Source organism: Scylla paramamosain, chromosome 21 (genome assembly GCF_035594125.1).
Source record: "Scylla paramamosain isolate STU-SP2022 chromosome 21, ASM3559412v1, whole genome shotgun sequence".
In the NCBI taxonomy this organism is placed as follows: domain Eukaryota; kingdom Metazoa; phylum Arthropoda; class Malacostraca; order Decapoda; family Portunidae; genus Scylla; species Scylla paramamosain.
In genome coordinates this window covers 16,530,203-16,538,266 of record NC_087171.1, presented here as the reverse complement: position 1 = coordinate 16,538,266, position 8,064 = coordinate 16,530,203, and positions in this window count along the sequence as shown.

Genomic DNA, 8,064 nt, shown 5'->3' with positions numbered 1-8,064 from the left:
TTACATGGGAATTTTTATCTGATGTGTTGTTGCTGTGGTGAGTGTCCGGCGCTACCGGACGGAGACACAAATCATTTTCCATGAAGTCAGTTTTGTAAAAAAGAGACAGAATGATTCCATGACTCGCTTTCCCTCGTCCCTACGAAAGGAAAATGAACCCTGACGTCGAGTCCCTGCCAGCAGAAGTGCCAATTACGTCCTTCTTGAAGAAGAAATATTATTACTCTCGAACCTGGCGGATTGTGGATTGTGATCTACACTCTGCGGATCACAATGCATGAGTCATGGTGGAGAGGAGTAAAAATAATGACGTCCTTCGCGTAGATCGTCTTCTCCCCAGCGTCGGACCTGCATCCCTTCCCTCGCCCCCTTCTTTTTACCCAACAGGAAGCCTCAAGACAGAGGAGCGAAAACCCCATTAATCTAACAATCCAGGAGGTGGTGCAGTCGCAGAACTACAATCTGGACCTATTATAAGTGCGGGGTTGTGGCGGACGCTGGGAAGAAAAGCAGACGGACCAAAATAGATTCCCAAGCAAAAAGCCACAAAGAAACCCTCGCCGCCTCTCCTCGCGACCACGGTGAGGCAAGAGTCTGTTCTTGTGGTTGTTGGTCCACCGTATGTATCTTCAACAAGGTGTCCCTCAACTGACGTGTATTTTTACTCCTCTTAAGTCATAAGTTTATAGGATAACTGTTTTATTTTTTCGCTAAATTCCATGTTTCCTCATCCCATTTCATCTTTCAGTTTTAGTATTCTCTTCTTGCTTTTTCTTGCATCCTTTCCACATTGTTCCGCAAAAGCTGTAACATTTTTCAACACTAACTTCATGATTTTTTTTCTTTTTTAAAGTTTATTACTACTCAAAAATAAGTTTTCTCCCTTTATTTTCTCTTTCCGTTTCCGAGTTCTCCAGCTCCTTCTTCATTCCTTTTACCTTTCAAGAGTCCCAGTGAGATGCTTGACTCCATGAAAGCATCGCCTTGCTAAGCACTTCTTTCCCCTCCCCACTCAAGTCCTCATCTTCCTGTTTGTTCTCCAGCCAAGCACTTTGACGCACCCCTCACAGTCCTCGCTCTGTTCCCTTCCCTGCCTTCTTGCACTGTCTTCTCTCTTTCCCCCGCCCAAACAAATATTTCCTTGAGAAACCTGAAGGCACCTACTACATGAACCTGGCAAGACGAGTGTGCATTGGATGGACACACACACACACACACACACACACACACACACACACACACACACACACACACAAACACACACATACACTCAAAGGTTTGACTGTAGGGATCAGTGAGTTCATTGTCTATAGGAGCAGTGATCTCTCTCTCTCTCTCTCTCTCTCTCTCTCTCTCTCTCTCTCTCTCTCTCTCTCTCTCTCTCTCTCTCTCTCTCTCTCTCTCTCCTCAGAACCCGCCGCTGCAACCACCTTCCACCCTCCCGCTGCTGACCGTGTGGGGAAAAACACGCAGTAAATCGGATTCGCTTCCCGCCTACTCACACCCAGCAGCGCTTAATCCAACCGGTACAGTCTTGGCGATGCTCGGAGCGGCAACCTAACCTAACCTAACCTAACCTAACCTAACCTAACCTTAACTAACCTTACCTAACCTAACCTAACCTAACCTAACATAAAGTAACCCAACCTAACCTTACACTAACCTAACCAACGCAGCCGTGGCAATGCTCGGGGCGGCAACACCTAAGGAACACGGTTAATGAGGCGTCAAAGAACACAGGCTCTGGTGGGAACATAACCGCGATGTGTCTTGATGTTGGCAGAGATTTGTAGTACTACATCTGCCGCGAACTTAAGATACGTGAGGGAGTTTACAAGTATAATCGAACGCCCATTGTTAGAGAGGAATTATCAGGTTCAAGGCTTTGTAATTACAAGAAAAATAGCATTAGGGCTTAATCCTTCTCGTAATGTTGATAAGGAGACGTATTTATTTATTTTTTTTTTTCCATCTCCTTCTCTTTGGGGCTTTTTTATTATTATTATTTTTTTCTTTCGTAGGGAAGGGTGTGTTGTGATTAGAGGAGCGTCAGTGGAGGGAGGAACGCGGCTATCGGTTCATTTACTTCGCGATAAGGTTGTCGAGGGATAATCGATAAGGTGGTGGTGGTGGTGGTGGTGGTGGTGGTGGTGGCGGTGGCTGCAGTTTTGAGTACAACCACAGAGCTTTGGTGCAACAATACGTAAACACTGCGCCGCTTTGATACGGTTTCATAAGTCCCTAAAAAAATATATTTCCTCTTTACATTACGTATGTTCATTGTTCGCCAGTGACATATTTGAGCTTTTTTTGTATTTTTATCTAACTATTTTCCTTTATTGATACTACTACTACTACTACTACTACTACTACTACTTCTACTATTTTTTTTTAGCCTCAGATTTTAACTGGTGTCGAATTACTCATGTATTTATTTTATATCTTTTTGTGGGCACTGTGGAATGAGTCACGCTGTCTCCTAGTGAATGCATGCTGGTAACACTCATATTTATTATTGCATTTACAAATTTCAGTGACGAGCGTCTTTTTTTTTTTTTTTCTCTTTCTCTTCTGCCTACTTGCTGAGGTGAAGGACACAAGAAATTAACGACTTCACTACACCTTTCCCCTACCTCGGTGCCACATAAGCCAACTGTCGTCTTACATAATACTTGTCAGTGAATCAACCTTTTCCTACACCCTCTTTTAGCGAAAAAAAAAGAAGAAGGAAAAAAAAACTTAAATTTTCAAATCTTTGCTAGGAAAACACTCAACACACACACACACACACACACACACAAAGCAACACACTAGTACTTCAATACACCAGTACCACACCATGCACACTGTATTGTCAACGCACACTACATAAAACACCATACAACATCTCAAACCACAGGCCATTACGTTCCCTCTCTGGGCTGCACAAGTGGCCGGCCAAAGATAATCTGTGGAGGGCACGTGCACGCCTCACCTCGCCTCACCTCACCTCACTTTTCCTTGTCACCAGCCGAGGCGACCAAACCGTAACTTGTTTATTGGCAAGCAGAGCAACTCCTCCCACAAGGCAGGGTGGGATCGCGAACGCTTCCTGAATAGCAAATACTCATACAGCGAGGAGGAGGAGGAGGAGGAGCAGGAATAGTTTTCGTTGGTGAGGGAATAGCGAAAAGATGAGAGAAAGGTAAGAGCGAATGAGAGATGATAATAAAATAAAATCAGAACTATGCGGGAGATGAAGGAGCCACGAGGAAAGGACAAACGTGGCCAAGAAATATAAAAAGAGGGAGAAAAAAACATGAAAGCAAAGAAAATAATGAGGAGAAAACTTGCCGCCGCGAATAATAGGGGTGAAAGCAGAGAAGAGGAAAGAGAGAAAGAGGAAAAAAAAATGTGAAAAGCGAGGGAGTCGGAAGGGACATGACAATGAGGGAGAGAAAAAAAAAAAAAAGACGTAAAAATGAGGAAAACTGAGAGAAAGGCAGCAAAAAAAAATTGTGGTGGTGGTAATAAAGGTAAGAATAGTAGATGAAAAGGAAAAGAAAAGAAAAAAGACGCAAATTTATACAGAAGTGAGTTCCAACAAATGACAAATAACGATTGAAAGAGAGAAAAAAAGTGACAACTGAAAAATGAATACGTACTGTGGTAAAAGAAAGAAAAATCCAACACAAAGGGAAACTAGGGATTCAAGAATGCGAGGAAAAAAGAAAGAGAGAAAGAGAGAGAAAGAAAGATAGAGAGTCAACAGAAAACAATTGGGTTATATAAGAATCACCAATTGATCAGTTCGTCCAACATATATTTTCACGTTTTGTGTTTGATGCAAAAAAGAAAATCGATAAAAGGGAGAAAGACCAAAAGAAAGGACAAACAAAAGGGACGACAGAAGCTCACAGTTGAAAAGGGAGGTGGACACACACACACACACACACACACACACACACACACACACACACACACACACACACACACACACATACACACGAAAAAAAAGATTGATTAATAAAATGTAAATTACATACAAAAGGAAACTAAAAAGCTAAAAAAAAAAAAGAAAAGAAAAAGAAAACAGTGATGTGCATGAAAGATATGTGAGGGAAAAAATACCGACGGATTGAAGCGAATAAAGGAAAAGTGAAAGTTGGGTTCGAGGAATTTTGCAGCGTGGTGGCGGCGGACAGGTAACCGAGCCCAGGTGAGCCGCGGCACAGGTATGGGAGCCGGTGAGGCGGGCGCACACACGCACACGCCCACACACACACACACACACACACACACACACACACACACACACACACACACACACACACACACACACACACACACTCGCTCATCCGACAAATAAAATGACTCGGAAACTTTTAATGTTTGGAATCGCGACACTAAATTAATTAGCATATTTTCCACAGCAGGTGTGGCTTTCATAACAGATGACCTGGTGTTACGGTGCTGGTGTGTGTGTGTGTGTGTGTGTGTGTGTGTGTGTGTGTGTGTGTGTGTGTGTGTGTGTGTGTGTGAGAGAGAGAGAGAGAGAGAGAGTGTGTGTGTTTTGAACTTATATCGCACCTGACATACTCACACACACACACACACACACACACACACACACACACACACACACACACACACACACACACACACACACACATTGCATAAACAAATCATAATTCTGTGATAAAGCCTCGCAGGTGTGAAAACAACAAATCTACAGTAGGTTTTAAATGGTGAATCGATGGAAAAGTAATCAAGAAGTGAACCAAATGATCTTTCTGATGAAATGAAAAAAAGCAACGAGAAATCACCATCACTCATCATCGTCACCATTCTCGCTGCCGATTGGACGGTGACAATCAATTAGAAGGATTGATGGTAAAAATAATAACAATAATAATGATAATAAAAATAATAATAATAATAATAGTAATAATAATGAAAATAATAATAATAGCAATATTAACAAGAAGAAGAAGTAGAAGGAGAAGAAGAAGAAGAGGAAGAAGAGAAGAAGGAGGAGGAGAAGAAAAAGAAGAAGAAGAAGAAGAAGAAGAAGAAGAAGAAGAAGAAGAAGAAGAAGAAGAAGAAGGAGGAGGAGAAGGAGGAGGAGGAGGAGGAGCAGGAGGAGGAGGAGGAGGAGGAGGAGGAGGAGGAGGAGGAGGAGGAGATGGAGCAGGGAAAAAAGAAGAAGAAAAAAATTTGGCGGCATTTTCAGTTCACACACACACACACACACACACACACTATTACATTCCCTTCTACATCTGGCAGTCTTGTTTTACTATCGTCGAGAAGACAATCAGATGGCACAGCATGAAGATACAAACATATAGTGATGTATTTAGTGGTAAAAAAAAAAAAGAAAAAAAATCGAAAAATGCAAGGAGAATGAACCAGCTGGGCCGACCTTTCTCCCTTCTCTTTCTGGCTGCTGGTATTCGTATATCAAAGGAAAAAAAATCACGATATGCGCAGACATGATTAAAAGTTCAGGATATCCTTATCTTAACTTGCTGGCGCGCATGAGCAGAGCTGATAACCTTGTGACGCAGGAACATGGCCAGGGCGTGCACTCACTCACATACACAAACACACACACACACACCCACTCACACGCACACACACACACAAACACACACACGCAGTACATAAATAGTCAAACAGATAGGTACTAGGTAGTGACGATGATAACAGTACAAAAATACGACGGCAAATTAACCAGAAAGATGCACGCATACACACACACACGTGCAGTACAAGCAGTCAACCAGATAGGCAAATTATAATGATGACGACGATGCAAAAATATGACGATGAAATAATCGGAAACTAGCAGAAGCAGAAGCAGCATCAGGAGAAAGAACAACAGCAGAAGGAGGAGCATGAGCAGCAGCGGAGCAATGCAGTAGGCAGACCTAAAACCCCATGAATATCCGCAGCTCATCATACACAAGCGCGGATTAAGCTGATGAAAAAAGAATCAGCCGGATGCTCCCAGCACTGGTAACACTCGATGAAAAAAAAAAGAGAGAAAAGAAAAAAAAAAAAGAAAGAAAGCCAGGCAATGAAGGCTGCATAATAGCACTAGCGGGAACAAAGGTTGTGAGAGGAATGAATCTGTCTGCCTTGCTTTCCTCCGTCTCTACCACCACCACCACCACCCAGAGAGAGAGAGAGAGAGAGAGAGAGAGAGAGAGAGAGAGAGAACGTGCAGGTAAGAGAAAATGGTTGTAATATATATAAAAGAAAAGAAGAAAAAAAAGTATGAGAAGAAAATGATAAACTGAAATGTCCAGGTAAAAGTTGGATACCTGAGTCAACTAAAGGTAAATATACGTGAATATGTGTCTTATACTAGTGTGGAGGAAGTGTTTGAGTATATACGTATGCATTAAGGAAGGACTGAAAATGAATGATCTTTATCTCACATCACTCCGCAAGACTAAGTAAGCCCCGGCAGCGAAAAATAAAGAGCGAGAGAGAGAGAGGGAGAAAAAAATAAAGAGTAAGCACAGCATAACAGCCCTCTCTCATAACGCCTGCCAACTATCACCCTCATCCTCCTTCTCCTCCTCCTTCTCATGCCCTGGTGGTGGTGGTGGTGGTAGTGCCCGCCTTGCAGCCAGCCAAAAAGACAAAACTCGTGCCCTCAAACAGATCCTCTCCCCTTACCCCCCTTCTTCTACCCCTTCCTTGGCTCAGTGCCACTCTCTGAGCAGTCTTCTGTGTGTGTGTGTGTGTGTGTATGTGTGTGTATGTGTGTGTGTGTGTGTGTTTGTGTGAGTGTTATTTTCGGTTTGCTTATCTGCTTCTATCTCTTTGTCTCCATGTTCGTTTGTCTGTCTTCTTGTTTTCTTCTATGCCTTCCTGCCCCGCCCTCTCTCTCTCTCTCTCTCTCTCTCTCTCTCTCTCTCTCTCTCTCTCTCTCTCTCTCTCTCTCTCTCTCTCTCCTCTCTCAGCGGCACCATAAATTACGACATAAATAATTCAGTCTTGTTATTCACTTCCACACGACACTTGACTCCCCCACTCCTCCTTCTCCTCCTCCTCCTCCTCCTCCTTTTGCTCCCAATCCGCTCTCTTCCTACTCCTGCTCATTTTTCCCCCTGTTTTGTTTCTCTCTTTTTTTTTTCTTCTTTTCTTCATTCTTCAACTTTCTTGTTTCTTCCTACTGTTTACTATTTCTTCTCCTTCTCACCCTTTTTTCATCCTCCTTACCTTTCACTATTTATCTTCTTCTTCATCCTTCTCCTTCTTTTCCTATACTTTCACTATGTCTTCTTTTCTCCTCCATTTTTTCTTTCTCCTCATTTCGGCAATCTCTCATGCAAGAAAACACACACACACACACACACACACACACACACACACACACACACACACACAGTCATGGGTTATTGAGCAGAATACGCACCTGTCTCTGCAGTTTGGGAGGAGGATGAGGAGGAGGAGGAGAAGGAGGAGGAGGAGGAGGAGGAGGAGGAGGAGGAGGAGGAGGAGATGCTTCTATGCAAGTCCATTGCCCCCTCTTCCTCTATGAACTGCCGAGGTCCTTAGGGATGCAAGAGAATCATCGCATCTAAAAAAAAAAAGGTGCGTTCATGTATGATATATGGCGATGTTGTTGTTGTTGTTATTGTTGTTGTTGTTTTTGTTGTTGTTATAATTATTGTTATTATTACTATTATTGTCATTTTAGTATATTATTTATAGGGAGACTTGTAGCCTTTGAGAAATATATAAATAAATAAAGAAAGTGAACTCACGAAATAAATAACAGCAGGAGAATAATAATAAAAATAATGATGATGATGGTAATAATAATAATAATAATAATAATAATAATAATAATAATAATAATAATAATGATAATAATGACAATAAAAATAACAACAACAACAACAACAACAACAACAACAACAACAACAACAACAACAACAACAATATTAATAACGCTGGGTCCAGCAACGTACAACCAACAGACGTCACAACTTTACACGTTCAGCAATAACTCTCGTGCTCACAGATTTAATATTTATACAGCAAACATTTTGTTCAATGTCTGGA